We start from the raw sequence: 17,507 nt of genomic DNA, 5'->3' as shown, positions 1-17,507 counted from the left end.
CATGGAGCTTATACCCTAGTAAGGATGATAGGCTTTAATCAAATAATCACACAAACCACTGCTTAATTAGCAACTAGGATATGTTCTAGGAAGTAAAATCATGGAGCACTCTAAAAGCATATTAATGTGGGGCCCATCCTTGTCTGGGAATGATTAGGTAATGTCTTCCTAAAGCAAATGGCTGTTGAGTTGAGTGTTGATGGCTGAAAAGGTATTAACTATGCATGGAGAGATGGGGAAAAGGCAGATTTTCAGTACAGGGAACAGCTTATGCAAATGTCCTGAAGTATTAAAGAGCTTGTAGTGTTTGAAGAACTGAAAGGGGGCCAGTGTGGCTAAGGCATAGTGACTAGGGAGAGAGTGGTATGAGAAAAGTCTGAAAAGATAAGCAGAGTCAGATCATGCAGCATGTTATAAGCCATATTAAGGATCTGGATCTTCATCTTAACAAAAATATATAGCCATTGAATGGTTTTAGGTAGAGGGATAACATGATAAGATACAGATTTTGAAAAAAACATCCTGGCTGCTATGTGAAGAATGGACTGTAGGAGGACAAGATTATAATCAAATAAACCAATCAGGAGGCTCTTGCACTGAATGGTCCAGGCAAGAGGTGACAGTGGCTTGCTCCAGGGCGGAGGTAGTGGAATTGGCAAGAAACGAACAATTTTGAGATTTTTTAAAAATAAATTGTATAAGAGAATGGGTCTTGAGAAAAAAGGAATGTCCTGCAATAATTCTTATCAAACTACAGCCTGCAAGCTAAATCTGGCCCAGTGCCCATATTTGTAAATAAAGTTTTATTGGAACACAGCCATAGCCCGTTGGTTTACATATTGTTGATGGCTACTTTGTACTACAATGGCAGAATTGTGACAGAGACTATATGTGGCCCTCAAAGCCTAAAATATTTACTATCTGACTCTACAGGAAAAGTTTGTTGACCCCTGATCTAGGATGATAACTCTTAGGTATCTGGCTTATATAACTAGATGGACGGACAGTCAGTGCATATACGGTAAGAAGAAGGAAGAGAGGGATGGAGAAAAGATAGAAGGAGCAGCCCCCTGGGGGAAGAAGTCTGTGGTAATATAGAGAAATAAAGAATGTGAGGCAGGTCCCTAGAATAGTGCAGCAGGGATGAGAGGTGAGACCACAGTAACCACAGGATGTACACATGTATGTGCCAGAAGTGTCCAGGTAGGTCAGAGAACTGAATGGGGGCTGGTAGGAAGGGAAGGGGAGATTCTTTTTAGTTCCAAGATCATTTTTTCAGTGGCTTAGGGCCATTTACAAAAGACACAAAGAACGAAAAGGCTATGACTAAATTAAGTAGTGAGTCAGAATCCAAACCAAGTACATGCAAAGCTCTGTTCTAAGCCCATGACCTATGGAATGATTCTTCACAATAACTCTAAGAGGCAAATTGTCTCATTAAAACCATTCTACAGATGAGGAAACTGAGTCACAGAGAAGTAAAGTAACAGTTAGTAAGTGACAGGGATAGAATTTGAACACAGGGAGAGACTCTGCTTTTAGTCACAAGGTTATGAACCCAGATGAAATGGAAGAGTGTGACCTAGCCTTAGGAATGGGGAGACCTAGCCCTGACTGCCAGAGAGAAAGATCCAATCTACACTTGGGGTTTCACCTTGGAAACACACCTCTGCCTTGCTAGAGAGTTTTATTAGCAAGTATTCATAGCATGGTGATCAAGAGAGATTTTGTGAGTAGGAATGAGCATCAGTAAGCATTAGCTCTGAGGTCTGTACAGAGCATATTAAGGTCTCTTGAATACCTGCTCCCCACACCAGAACACTCAGCAACCAGAGTTGAATGAGAAGTGAAGCTCTTAATTCTACCCTCCCCCTTCTCTTTCAGAGCTGCTGTGCTCCCTTCTGAGGAGATACTTTTTGTTTTTTCCCTCAAGTCCCCAGATACCAGCCGTCCTGTCTGCCTCAGCACACCAGCTACCTAGCTCAAAAAAGCCTCTGCCTTCCTCACTAACAGGTTGCCGTCATCACCAGCCACACTGGCTCCTCAGATTATCTGACCTCAGTCCAGATAGAGCCATTCCCCAGCTGTTTGAACCAGATGCACTCTTTCTCCCACTTTAAGCGCCAATGAGAGGCCAGCCAGACAAATAGCAAAAAATCCAACTCTCCAAATAACAAGATTGGAAATAACTTGCCAGTGTGGTTCCCACAGAAGAAATTCCAGATACCATGTTCACCCCCATTTACTTGTCCCTGTCCTCCACTACTTTACACACTACCATTGGACCAGAGACCCATTTGCTGTCTTCACTTCAGGGTCACATTTTTCTATTCACCTTCTTTGTCTCAGTTAGATTTCCTAGAATTTCCTAGAATGTCTCTACTTGGTCTGAGGCTCTTTCTACCTGTACTTGCAAAGCTTCCTTCCTGGCTGCTGTTCCCAGATCAGCATCCACCTGGAGAACTGCTTGGAACTAGAATTCATCTGACTTTGACACATCTCTGTTCAAATTGGAGGTTTGATCCTTTTTAGTCCTTCCATCTCCCTCTTTCTTCAGGAGATCTTCTCTTCTCTCAATGTGTTGTATATTCTAAGTTTATGGTCAAGGGTAAGGCTAAACAGAGCCCCTTCCACTTGTAAGGAGCCAAAGAACAAATGTGATGGCCAAATATCATTGCTGCCTTTGCCCACCCTTCCTGCCTGGCAGCCTTGAACCCATTCAGAAGGTCTGGTATGAAGCACATATCCTAATTTGAAGAGCTTAACAATCAACATGAATCATATTTGTAAAACTAAATTTGGAACTTAGGTCCAAAACACAACTGAGCAGAGGTTATTGAGAGATGATGAAACTCAGCAGCATCCTGAATAGAAAATGCTTGAGGGTTTCAGTCTCAGTCCTCAATGCAACGTGGTGTGTCTACCAAAAAGCAATGAGAATATAGTATGCATAACTAGAAGTGTGGTGTCAATAGCAAGGAAAATGATGGTCCAGCTCAGGCCCAACCTCTAGTAAGTATAGAATGGTATGACCATAGAGGTTGTTAATATATTGAAATCCTTCCATATTTATTGTAAATCACAGTAACCCAGCAGCCCCCAAGTGCCTCTTCTGTTACCCTAATGATCCCCTGGATTCTTGACCTCTTCATCGTTCAGAAATTAGTGCCCAGCCCAACAGACAGCCTCTAGGACCTGCTTCAGTGCAGAGGCCATTCTTATGGGTCATGTATATGCTTCAATGGACTACTAAATATGTTAAATATCATATAAATACTTACGTTATTACCCCAGGTCCTGCTCTGCTTCATCCCAATGAGAGCACATCAGTTGAAGGTGAGAGTAATAATCAGGAAAATCACTTTATAAAAAGAAGTAATAAAAGCAAACCCTTTACTAAGTGTATTATATCCATTAGCTCATTTAAGTCTCATTATTACTCTATAAAGTAGAAACCAATATTACTATGTTTTATGCTTGGAAAACTGAGTCATAGAGAGGTAAAGTGACTTACCCAAAGTTTCACAGTGTGAATCAAACCTGTGTTGCCCAACTCCATTTACATGAAATTTCCAGAGTAGACAAATTGATAGAAACATGACATAGGTAAGTGGCTGCCTAGGTCTCAGGTGCTGGGGAGGAATGGGTTGGTAATAGGTACAAAATTTCTTTTCGGGGTGATGAAATTTTCCTAAAAGTAATTATGGTGATGGTTGACCAACTCTGTGAATAAACTAAAATGTATTGAATTGTAAACTTTAAATGGATGAATAAATGAATGGTATGCGAATTAAATATCAATAAACCTGGAGGGAGAGAGAGAGAGAGAGAGAGAGAGAGAGAGAGAGAGAGAGAGAGAGAGAGAGAGGAGAGAGACTTGGCTAGGGTACAAGAATGGCAGAGGTAGCTGTGTTAAAATATGTGAAGGACATTCCTGAGAATAAGAAACAGTCCTGTCTGGTTGGTTGTCCTGAGGGCAGAACGTGAGTGTGTGGGAGGCAGTTACAGGGGAGCAGGTTTGACTCACCAGCGGAAAGAACATTCTGTCAAGTGGAATCCTGTGCCTGCTGAGGCAGAGAGCTTCCAGGTCTGTCCCAGTTCACTTGGACAGTGGGTGGGAGCACTTAGCAAGAAAGCTGAGGAGGGGATCCTATACCAAGTAGAGAGGGTGGGAGCAAGTGATCGGAAACATTTTTTTAGTCTGAGTCTGATGAGGGTCTGGAGGAATAAGGGCTGATGAAGTGGGACAGATGGAGTCTAGGCCCCTCTGCACCTGACACTCTGGTGCCTTGGGTCGGCTCTGTCTCTTGGCTGTCCAGCTTCAGCCCCACCCACCTGTCTCCTGTGTGGCCATGGGAGACCTGTGAGGTCCAGGATAGGAAACTGAGATCTCTGCCTCCCAAAGATGTATGGGCTGCTTCTTCTGCAGCCGTCAAGGTCCTGTGTCCACACTTTTGGCCCTTCTCCTGTTCAGCTACCTGAATCTAAAGTTTAATCTTGAGAACAAGAAAACAGAATGGGCTCAGTCTGTCATGGGCTTTGGCTGTTAGTGTTATTGCCTCTGATTAGATCTGGGAAACATTGTTCACTTAACATAGTTATTGTCTGGGTTCTTCAGAGTGTGCAGCATTGTATAGAGTGTGTGAGTGAGGGAGAGACTGGTAAGAGCGTGAGTCTCCTTCAGGTTAAGAGTCTGGGTGCCTGCCCCCTTTCTGTTGCAGATGGGAAAGAAGAGGCCACAGAGAATAAATTACCCAAGGTCATAGTGAATTAGTATATCAAGAATTGATGCTTTTTCTGTCTGACTTATTTCACTTAGCATTATACTCTCAAGATCCATCCATGTTGTCACAAATGTTCCTCTATCATCTTTTCTTACCGCCGAATAGTATTCTATTGTGTATATATACCACAACTTCTTTATCCATTCATCTATCGAAGGACATTTTGGTTGTTTCCATGTCTTGGCCACTGTAAACAAAGGTGGTGAACACACAATGGGATTTATAGATGATGTAATACAGAATTGTACACCTGAAATCTATGTAATTTTACTAACAATTGTCACCCCCATAAATTAGAAAAAATAATTGATGGCAAACCCAGAATAATTAAACATGACTGTTTCCTGGCCCAGGACACTACTCTATCAATTTGTCTCTCACCGATCTATCTGTCTGTCTGTCTGTCTGTCTGTCTACTTATCTATCTATCTATCTATCTACCATCCATCTATCTATCTACATCACCAAATCTGTGTTTGATTAAATAATGGAGGAAATGTCCTGAATAAGTATCATATGTTATGAGGATCATATATCTGAAACAAGCTATGCTCATTATAGCTTCTAAGCCTTTATTTAAATTATTCCCTTGCCTGGAGTATCCTTTCCTTCCTTCCTTGCCTTTTCCCTTTTTCACCTTTACAAATGTTAACATTCTTCAAGGTCTAGCAGCTCAGTTCACTTTTGCCTTCCTGGGGTCTCTGAGATGATTCATTTGGCCCTTTGATACATTTTATAATTGAATCCAAGGGTTTGTTTTATCTTCCCAACTAGAAAACAAAGATTAAGTCTTAGTCTCTTTGTGTTTATTATAATCCCCTTCTCCTGAGGCTGTGTCCCAATTGCTCAGAAAATCCAGATTAAAATCCAGTCAATGAGCAGTGGATGTAGTATAAGCCAGTCAAGCAGCTAGCCAAAGAGCTGTAGCTGTGTATTTTTGTTGAAATCACATTAAAATTACATCCAGTCTGAGGTTTTCTATGCTTTTTAAACCCCACAAGGCCTCTCCCAGCAGCCCCTTTGCTGGCAAATGGTCAGTGGGCTGTTTGCGTGGCCTTCCCTATATTAGTCACTGTGGGCATTACAAAACAAGAAGAAAATACTGCAAGTTCTGCTCCAGCTTACACATGGGAAAAATGTCTGCAACCTCCACTCACTTTGTATCTCTGGTTCAAGTCCAGACATTGTACGTTCTATACTCAACCCAGCCTCCTTTAGATCAGTCCCTCAGCCCAGTCTGTTCATAAATCTCTTCCTCCCTTCTCTCTCCTTTGCACCCTCCCACTCAAACCTCAGTCAGCAGCTGCCAGCAGCAGGGACTCTGACAACCCAAGTGGGGATTTTCCAGACACTTCACCTTTTCCTCACTGTTAAAAAATGTGTTTTGCTCACTTGAAATGATTGGATTCCTCTTTCCCTCAGTAACACTGGGTGGATGAGACACTTGTCCTAAGCATACCAAAGAGGGTCACAGCCTGAGCAAAATCTAGCCACCCTTGTCTCTGGAAATCCTAGTATGTGTAAACTGTAATAATCTTCTCAGGTCTTCCTACACACTAGCTCAGGTCATTTATTTCCCTCCCCACTCCCTTTCTTCTTGGGAACCAGGGTTTGCTGTACTGCTGCTTGACTCCTTGTTGTCTTCCCCACTTTTCTCACTCAGGATGACTGAGGTAGACAATCTGTAGTTTGGACTGGTACATGTTGATCTAATCCTAGTTCTTCATTTGCACTATACCTTGGTCACTCCCATTCTTTCAGTGGAGACCTACAGTGCACAAGGTGGAACCTTTCCGAAGGTTTCAGAGTCTTTTTTCCTCATGTCACTTGATGCAGTCTGTTTCTTGCTGTACCCAGGGATTCTTCCTGCCAAGCCTTACCACATTCTGGCCTCTTATAGGGGTAAATGCCAGATACCCAACAGACTTTGTAGCACACAGCCCACATGACGGAAGATATCTATTTATATAACACCACATTCACACACAATCTAGACGTTGTGGGTCCTTTAGCACTGGCAGGGTCAACCGTAGTGACTTTATCCAACCTTTTTTTTTGGGGGGGTTGCCACTCACCTGTAAGTGTGAATATAAACTACATGGAATCTGAGCTTCAGGGCATGAACAAATGATTTGGGGCATTTTCTAAGTTTAGTTTTCGCATGTACACTGTGCTTTAAGATGAAAGGACATTTCCACATCTGTTGCCCCATTGCCCCATTTGATCCTCATGACAATGTGGTGAGATAAATATTCTCATCCCCATTTTTTTATGTAAAAATACTACAGCAAAATATTTGTTAGAATGACGATCAAAATGGCGGCGTGAGGTGAGCCTCTGTAAAGCTCCCCTGGAATTTACAACTAATCGAACAACAATAACTCCACAAAGGACTCCCTGAACAGCAGACAGGCAAGACAAAAAGGCCCACTACTGAATTCACCTAAAGGTGGGAGAATCGTGTGAGCTGGGGAGGAGAGAAGGGAGAAGTGCGGAGACAGAGCCGCGCGGGCGCAGGATGCAACCTAGCTCAGTGCTCCGAGCTCACTGCATCCTGGAACTACCACAGCTGCGGAAGAGGGAAGAACTCAGACTGCTAGGGCTCCGCTTATGGCCCACAGGGCTGAGGGGGCAGCATATAACACGGCTGAACCCAATGCTCACGGCAGAGACCTCGGAGAAAAGACTGAGGGAAGAAGGCTGAAAACGCTGGTTTAAGCCCTCACGGCCGAGCAGAGAATGGAAGCCTTAGGCACTGAGACTAGCCGCCCCCTTCCTACCCTCCCAAAGCTCGCCCTGCCCCCACCTGCCCGGTGCTAGAAGCGGAACAGTAGCAATGACAGATCAAAAGAACAGAATATTTGCTGTTTTGAGAACTGTGGTCCGCAGACACAGATTCGCAGCCCAACTAGTTCCAGCAAAAGGGAGTGAGCTGTGGAAGTGGGACCGGCTGTGGTGGTGGTCACCACCATTGCTCTGAGCCACCTCTCACAACTCACCCTGTCCCTGGTTCCACCTATCTGGATAGATCCCTGCAGGAGTAAACAGAACTGATGAAACTTACAGACTCTGAATCTGGTGCAGAAACAGCTTTGGAACTTCAAAAGCTCTCTGCATACCCACATAACCGAGGCGCCCTATGACCGAGGCGAACTGTTAACAGAGGAGAAGCCCATCTCCCAGGGAATCCCCCCATTGTGTGAGAAGCTGGAATAGTGCAGAGAAAACATAGCACTACTGTGTGAGAGAGGAAAAAAAAGGCTGCAGTCGGAGAGAAAATAAAACATTCTACCAACAAGTACTTGAAAACAAAAGAAAGACCTCTTCCTATCAACCTATTGCAAAAGCCACTCCTGTAGATGTGTAGGAAGAGAAATAATAAATCAGTAATTGCTATGAATAACCAAGGCAACAAGACAGCTCAGAAAGAAACTGAAAAGTCTTCCGAAAAGGAACTTAAAGATATGGAAATATGTGACTTAAATGACAGAGAATTCAAGATTGCAGTTCTGAAAAAACTCAACGAGATGCAAGAAAACACAGAAAGGCAATTTAATGAACTCAGAAACGCAATCAAAGAACAACATGAGCAGTTTACGAAAGAGATTGAAATTTTAAAAAAGAACCAAATTTAATTTCTGGAGATTAAGAATGCAATAGAAGAAATTAAGAATGAAATAACCGCTTTTTCTGTCTGACTTATTTCACTTAGCATTAACTCTCAAGATCCATCCATATAATTTCACTATATATAATTGGTATATAAACCAAAAACAACGAAAGAACAAGACAAACAAATGAGAAACAAAAACTCATAGACACAGACAATAGTTTAGTGGTTACCAGAGGGCAAGGGGGGTGGGGAGAGGGAGATGAGGGTAAGGGGGATCAAATATATGGTGATGGAAGGAGAACTGACTATGGGTGGTGATCACACAATGGGATTTATAGATGATGTAATACAGAATTGTACACCTGAAATCTATGTAATTTCACTAACAATTGTCACCCCAATAAATTTAAAAAAAAGAAAATTTAAAATAAAAAAATAAAAATATAAAGACACATGTGCTCCAATGTTCATTGCACCTTTGTTTATGGTGGCCAAGACATGGAAACAACCAAAATGTCCTTCGATAGATGAATGGATAAAGAAGTTGTGGTATATATACACAATGGAATACTATTCTGCGGTAAGAAAAGATGATATAGGAACATTTGTGACAACATGGATGGATCTTGAGAGTATAATGCTAAGTGAAATAAGTCAGACAGAAAAAGCAGAGAACCCTATCATTTCACTGATATGTGGTATATAAACCAAAAACAACAAAAGAACAAGACAAACAAATGATAAACAAAAACTCATAGACACAGACAATAGTTTAGTGGTTACCAGAGGGAAAGGGGGGTGTGGGGGGTGGAGATGAGGGTAAGGGGGATCAAATATATGGTGATGGAAGGAGACCTGACTCTGGGTGGTGAACACACAATGGGATTTATAGATGATTTCATACAGAATTGTACACCTAAAATCTATGTAATTTTACTAACAATTGTCACCCCAATAAATTAAAAAAATACTAAAGCATAATAACATTAATGACTAATATTCATTAAGTATGTGCTGTGTATGCATCAACTCATTTTCCTTACAACAACTTCACGACCCAGTTACTACAACTATCTTAATTTTCAAGATTAGGAAACTGAGGCCCAGAAAGGATAAGGGACTTACTTGCCCAAAGTCACACAGCCAGTAAGTGGTGGTGCCCCATTTTAGACAAAGGCAGCCTGGCTTCAGAGCCCACATGTGTAAATACTATGCTATTTGGACTTAGAGAGGTTGAAAGGTCAACTCACTCACCCAAAGTGACAAAAATCATTAGATGATAGATACTAGGCAGGACACTAGGCTTTCTGATTCCAAATTGTGTGCTTTTTTTCACTATGTATTCATTATTCATTCATCCAATAAACATTTATTAAGTATTACTATGTGCCAAGCACTGTACTAGGCACTGCGCATAAAATTGCAGCTCATAAGGAATACACAGACTAGTAGGGGAGATACACAAGTAAACATAAAGCAAAACGTAGCATGATGGTTAAGATCATGGCTTTCATGCTCAATGTATCTGGGTTCAAGGCACAACACCACTACATATTAGCAGCAGGACCTGAACCTTGATATCCTCATCCATAAAATGGAGATGATAATATCAGTACATTCCTAATAGGATTGCCATGGTGAGGAATGAATTGTTTAATATATGTAATAAACAGAAAGGTGCCCAGCACATAGTAAGTGTTAGATGCCAGTAGTAGTAGTAGTAGTAGTAGTAGTAGTAGTAGTAGTAGTAGTAATATAAGTTTCTCTGTTCCATGATACAGTGTCAATGGCTATGAAAAGGTCCTAAACCACTGTTTGAGGAAGAACCAAATGCCTGGATGGTAGAAGAGGCAGGCAGGGGCCAGATCATGCAGAGCTTTGAATGTCATGCACTATGCCAAGCTATGTAGTGAATGGGATTAGAGCAGGGTCTCTGAAGAGGTAGTTGACCAACACCTACAATTCTTCTATCAAAAGGAAGAACAAGCTGGGTGATCAACCTGTGTATGTGGTCTAGTGTCCCCAGCATGCAGCAAATCTTTTTTCCCTAGCTCAGGTTCACAAAATTGAATAGCTAAGTGGCTATATGAACTGCTGGTCTGTTTGGAAAGATACTCAATCCTCCCTCAGGTGTCAGTAGTGTTCTACTCCACCTGGCAATAGCTACATGTCATCATGTCCCCATGTAACCCCTATGGCCTCAGGCAGTGACCCAGGAGTAATGAGGTTATTGGACAATGGCCTTTGAAGTTGACTTTCGTAAAATGAGAATTTGGAAGTGGGGTGGGTGGAAAGAAAAGGTGTGTGACATTGCACCAGGCTTCTGGGTGGTCTGAAGCCAAAAGAGCGAGACACTTTAAGGATCTGGCTAGGAGGTCTTCCAAACAGCTTGAGATGTTTCAATCTGCCCACAAGGATTGTTTTTTACAAAATCATATATTGCAACTTGGGCCAAACAAGGCAGTGTCAGTTTTAAGGCCACTGTAGTTTTTTGGTTGTTTTCCATCTTCTCTTTTTTCAAGGTGACCTGCTTGAGCTACTAGGCCCTGGGGAGTCTGGGAAGAAAGATAACAATCATTCCTCACATTTGTATAATGCTTTATGATTTACAAAGAACTCCCATATTCATTGGATTCTAAAGTACCAGTGTAAGGAAGGCAGGCAAAGCATTTGCTTGGTCGTCATTTTCTATTTTACAGATGAGCAAATTGATGCAAAGAGAGGAGAAGGTACATGCCTGGAGTCACACAGCTAATGAATGGTAAAGCCAGGACTCTGTATTAGTTTTCCATGCTGTGTAACAAATTACCACATATTTAGCAGCTTAAAACACCACACATTTATTGTCTCACAATTTGTTTTGTTGAAGTCTAGGCATGACTTAGATGAGACCTCTGCTTAGGGTCTTGCAAGATGCAATCAAGGTGCTGGCCAGGGCTGGGTTCTCATCTAGTGGCTCAACTAAGGAACAGTCTGCTTCCCTGCTCATATGGTTGTTGGCAACATTCAGTTCCTTGAGGTTGTAGGATTCATGGCAACTTGTTCTTCAAAACCAGCAAGGGGAGCAAGTGAGTCTGCTAGCAAGATGGTGTCATGTACAATGTAGTGTAATCGTGAGATCTTTGCCATATTCTATTGGTTAGGAGCAAATCATAGGTTACACCCCCACTCAAGGGGAAAGGATTGATTACACAGGGGCATGAATGCCAGGAAGTGGAGATGATAGTTGCCACCTTAATATCTGTTTGCCATATGCTCCAGCCCAACTTTGTCTCACTGTAAATGCAGGTATTCTTCCAGTGGATCACACTGTGGTCACTAGGGAAATACAACATCCATTCCTACTACTTCCAAATGTATGTACACGTATTTAAAGGTGCATTTTCCAAGAACAGAGTAGAGGAAATCTAAAAAGCCTTCTCTGTCCTTAAACCTGTGCCCTGGGTCACACAGCCTAGGGTCCTACCCAACTGATATATAGACACACCACCACTTCCTTAACTTGGAAATAAAAAACCTCATCACTTGTAAAGATGTAGTGTTGTTTTAGAACAATTTGTGCAATCCCTGAGCTTGCTATCTTTAAAGGGGGTGCATGTCTTTTCATTTTAGGACACTTCAGCTTTTATCCTGACAACTTACACAGGCAAAGGGAGTTGTACTGTGTTTTGCTTCTTTTGCCTTTGTGGCTAACTCCCATTAGTTTGATCCCATTAATAACTGTTACAGAAGATGTGGCCTTGGAGGAAACGGGTTAAAGAGAGCTCATTAAATGTCCCACCTAGGACCAGAAAGCACTCTGTGGATGGCTTTTAAAGTTTAAGTTTGCCTACAAAGAACCCCTGTAGCTCTCTCAAAAAACTTGTTCCTAACTGATAATAGGCTACCACAACTATTCATTTCATGTCACTTATTCAATCAGCCATTCAAAACGTATTTATTGGGCACTTCTTTGTGTAAGGCACCATTCTAGGTACTATCAATACTGAGATCACCATTCCTATACTAAAGAAGTTCACAGTAGGGTAAAGACTCAGACAAGAAAACAATTAGTAGGACATAGAACTACTTTAAAGAAGGTATGCACTGAGCCTGTGGGCCTCTGTCTGAAGGGGCCAGAAAAGAGATGTGCTTACTCAAGATTGCAAACTCAAAGCTTACAGTACCATGCAAATGAATCAAACAGGTGAATGCAGAGAGTGATGGAGTTTATACTAAACTGGAGGGTACTGAAATAAAAAAGTGCAAATACCATGTGGTCCTAATAAAGCATAGCCTACAAACTATCCATTTGTGCCCCCAGCTTAAACAAAGGAGTAGCATTTGTGCTAAGATTTCAATGATAACAGCAAATACTTTTATATAGGTTACTGTGTACCAGGTATATTTGCAAACAGTTTAAAGTATTAACTCATTTAATCCCCATCACAAGCCTATTACATAGGTACTTTTTGTTTGTTGGTTGGTTTGTTTATTTATTTATTTATTTATTACTCTTTTTAAATTAAAGTTTATTGGGGTGACAATTGTTAGTAAAGTTACATAGATTTCAGGTGTACAATTCTGTAATACATCATCTATATATATCACATTGTATGTTCACCGCCCTGAGTCAGTTCTCCTTCCATCACCATATATTTGATCCGCTTTAGCCTCATCTACCTCCCCCCACCCCCCTTACCCTCTGGTAACCACTAAACTATTGTCTGTGTCTATGAGTTTTTGTTTCTTCATTTGTTTGTCTTGTTCCTTTGTTGTTTTCAGTTTTATATACCACATGTCAGTGAAACAGTTCTCAACTTTGTCTGTCCTCCTCCCCTTTGATACAGCAAATGCAATTATAGGAATTTATACTAGAGCAGAACTTCCTAAACTTTCTTGATTCTTGGTGCCTGCAATTTGTGTATACACACACACACACACACACACACACACACACACACACACACATATTTATAACATTCCATAAATGTTCTGGCAAACCAAAAGGGGTAACCGCAGTGAATTGAAACTGTGAAGAATTCCTGAAAGAAGAAAGAAAGTGGAGTTGAAAGAAAGAAACCACTGCCTAAGTGTGTACAGGAGAGAACTGCTGTGAAAAGTGAGAGTGGCTTTGAAGGTGCTTCAAGCTTGAAGACGGTAGATGGGGTGGTAGTAATTGACAGGACAAAGTGTTGGGATATTGCAGTAGGAACACTGGAGACAATCAGCTACCTACTCCTCCACTCCACCTTCCCTGCTTAGCCAAATGGCAGAAGCAGGGATACCTGCTTCTGTCATGCAAATGTGGGCACTTATGTTACATAGGAAAGACAACATCCAAGAAGAATGGATAGTGGATATTGGCACATACATAGGTACTTTTAATAGCCTTATTTTATAGATGGGAAAACAGAGACCCAAATAGATAACTTTCCTGAGGTCACAGTGCTAATAACCAGAGCTGGAATTTGAACTCGGGCAGCCTGGCTTTGGAGCCTATGCTCCAAACTACCATGTCCTCAGCCTCTGCTAAAAGATGATTGTTTGAAAAGTGGTGAAAGAGCATGCCATGCAGAGGAAGCAGCGTGTGCAAAGATGGAGGCTTGGAGATTCTGAAGGATTCCAGGATCCATAAACAGTGTGGTAGTTTTGGAGTAGCAAGTGTGTGTTTTGAGATGCTGGTTTGGAGGACAGGTGGAGCAGGGTAAAGAGATGAACAGGGAGAAATGAGGTTACACAGAAAAATCAACAAGTTACTTGTATAATAATGATCACATTCATTGCTTGGATAGACATTCATTAAGTGCTTGCTGTATGCCAAATGCTTACAAGACATGGTGCTAAATGCCGAGATAGACCTAAACACAAGGTGTTTGAGGGGCTCAGAGAAGGGGTCATCGAACTCAGCATGAGGGAGTCTGGAAACATTTCCCAGAAAAAAAATGATTGGATTGATCTAAGTCTTGGAAGTAAGTAGGGTTTGATTGGACAAATGATATGGGAGAGGGCATTGCAAAAGAGAGGAAGCAGGATATACAAAGGCATTAATTAACTCATGGTAAAAATTACCTTCATTCTTGTCTAAAATTTTCCTTTTCCTTTCTATCTACTCACCTATTCACATGTCACAATGGGAAATAGCCAGAGAAGAATTGGACTAAGTTGCTCCACTGGATTTCCAGGTTCTGGCATAGCTAGCAGAGGTAAAAGGGATAAATTTGGGGTAAGAATAACTGAGTTTGGGCTCAGGTACTTTATCCACATTAACCAATCATCAATCAACCCTGAAAATTTTCTTTTTAATCCTTTATCCCCATTTATAGATGAGGAATTGGAGGCTCAGAGAAGTGATCTAACCTTCTTCAAATACTCTGTTAGTAAGTGGCACAATTTGGGGTTTGAACCCAGGAGTGTCTGGCTCCAAAGCCCATGTTCTCATATTCTCAATCTGAGAACCTTTTTTTTCAAATGAAAGTATTCTTTCTTTTAGTAACAATACGAAAAATCATTTATTGCAAGCTCTGTCCACAGTTCCAAACAGCTTCCCTCAACATGTTATTCCTCTGAGTTGTGGATTTCTCAGCTGTAAAATGAGTCTGTGGTGGAAATCACTACTTTTCACCACTATTCAGTTCCTTTCTACTTTCAGTGATACAGGGATATTATACTTCTTTGCCCCCTTGAATTTAATTGTGGCCATTGACTCACTCTGACCAATGAAATATGAGCAGAAGTGATGTGTGTCACTTTAGGGTGGAAACATTTAAGAGATCATAGGATTCTTTGTCTTCTCTTCTCCCTACTACTGCTTCTATTGGACTGGGTTTCTGTGTGAAGATATGGACCACAGTCTTCTGCTTACCAGCAATAAACGTGTACAATGAGTTGGACAATTAAGCTTGTGAACTCATCTTAGAAAAAGTGCTACATAGCTCATTGCTGAATATTACTATGGTCACCTTAGAGGTACTCCCCTTGGGGAGCTATGCACCAAATCCAGCTCCTAGTCCACCTTTCAAAGCAATTTTGGAATTCTTTTTCTGGAATGGCCATCAGATCCCTTGTTGTATTACCCTTGATATCCTGAATGTTATTTACCCAAATGTCTTCCTTTCAATATTTCCTTTATCTTCAGGTAAACAACGAAGTCACTGGGGGTCAGATAGGCAAGTAGGGAGGGTGTTGAATACAGTTATTTGTTTGCTGGCTAAAAACTCCCTCACAGACAGTGCCATGTAAGCTGGTGCATTGTCATGATGCAAGAGCCATAAATTATTGGTGAAAAGTTCAGGTCACCTTTTCCACACAATCTTTTCAGCACTTCCAAATAGTAAACTTGGCTAACTGTTTGTCCAGTTGGTACCAATTCATAATGAATAATCCCTCTGATATAAAAAAAGTTAGCAACATCATTGCAACAAGTTCACGAACCTAATTGTCGGACCTCGTGTGTGTGTGTGTGTGTGTGTGTGTGTGTGTGTGTACACAGAGGGATGCAAAAAATGTAAACCCATTTTAAGAAAGGAGAAAACTGTATTAAAATTGTAATATTCAATATATACCGATAACAAAAGATGAATACCAGTCACATTTGACTTTTGCAATTACAAGAGGTGCTCAGAGTGGTTACCATCAGAAAAATTTATATATATATATATATATATATATATATATATATATATATATATATATATATTATATATATAAAACATTTATATTATATATGTATATATATATATATTTCTTTTCATTGGTTTAAACCACTGAAATTCTGGGATTGTTTGTTACATCAGCATAACCTATTATATTCTGACCAATACAGAGGTGACTGCTCTCTAGCTTATGGATTTGTTGTGAAGACCAATAAAATACTGGGAGTGGAATTGCTTTATAAACTCTGAGGCTGTGTGCCCATGCCCCGTATTATTACTTGGCAAGTGGTGTATCCTAATGCAGGTCCTAATGAGCTGTGTTCTAACGGAATTTCACTGTATAAATACAATGTTTGTAGACACTACATTGTATCTTTTTGCATCACATGCAGATGTTTACTTATTTGCATATTGCTCTTATGTAACAGGCTTCCATTTTCTGGATAAAGGGAACCAACTCTCAGATCTGAAGTTGATTTCTCAAAGACTACAGTTAACTGATATAGTGAGTCACTCTGCGCAAAACAGTTACTACTAGTTCCATTTTTTTTCTATCTAGACTCAAAGGAATAATTGGTTGCGGGGAGGTAACCCCATTCTTCCCAGACAGCAACTCTGAATTCTATCTCTCCAAGAGCAAAAGGAAGGCTGGTGATCCTAGGCCTGATAGTTCTAAGCCAATAACCCACATGGTGCTGACTTGTAAACATTAACATGGAAAGGCTAATCATGACACATGTCATGGGAAAAAGCCAACCTTTCCCAAGGATTTTCCTCACTCAAGCCCAGCAAGATTGCCATCAAAGGAGAAGCTGAGGACTAGGGACTCTGTGGGGAAATGAGGAACCTAGGCCTGAGCAACATCTGCTACCAGTTTCACCCTTGTCCATGAGACTAATGAAAATAGCTATTTTTCTCTTCCTTGAGCATAGAGTTTATTCCTATTTAAGAACATTTATGCTCGCTGTTCCCTCTGATTAGAATGCTCTTCCCACAGGTCTTCCCATGCCTCCTTCTTTTCATCATTCAGGTCTTAGTTCAAAGGCACCTCTTTAGAGAAACTTTCTTTATCCTTTCTAATGTTATCCCCACCCCCGTCACTGCCTATGTCCCCAGCCTGATTTATCTTACTTTAGAGCAGGGGTGTCAAAACTTTTTCAATGTTTTTTACCAAGGGCCATATACGGTAAAATTCACAAACAGCCGGGCCACTCACTCAAGGTGAAGTACGTATTGCCTCATCTGGTTTATTTAAGTAAACTAAATATATTTTTGGAATTTGCTGCCGGCCAATTAACAATGGTTTGCGGACCTCAGTTGGCCCGCAGGCCGCAGTTTTGACACCCTGCTTTAGAGCATCTATATCAATCTGATGTTATATAATATATTTATATATTTTTTATATTTATTGTTACATTTTTTCTATGCTTTATTGTTTATTTCATATATATGTTTATTTACTTACTTTGTTTAAAT

The sequence above is a fragment of the Rhinolophus hipposideros genome (genome assembly GCF_964194185.1).
Source record: "Rhinolophus hipposideros genome assembly, chromosome: X".
Taxonomy (NCBI): Eukaryota; Metazoa; Chordata; class Mammalia; order Chiroptera; family Rhinolophidae; genus Rhinolophus; species Rhinolophus hipposideros.
Note: the sequence above shows the minus strand (reverse complement) of the source record.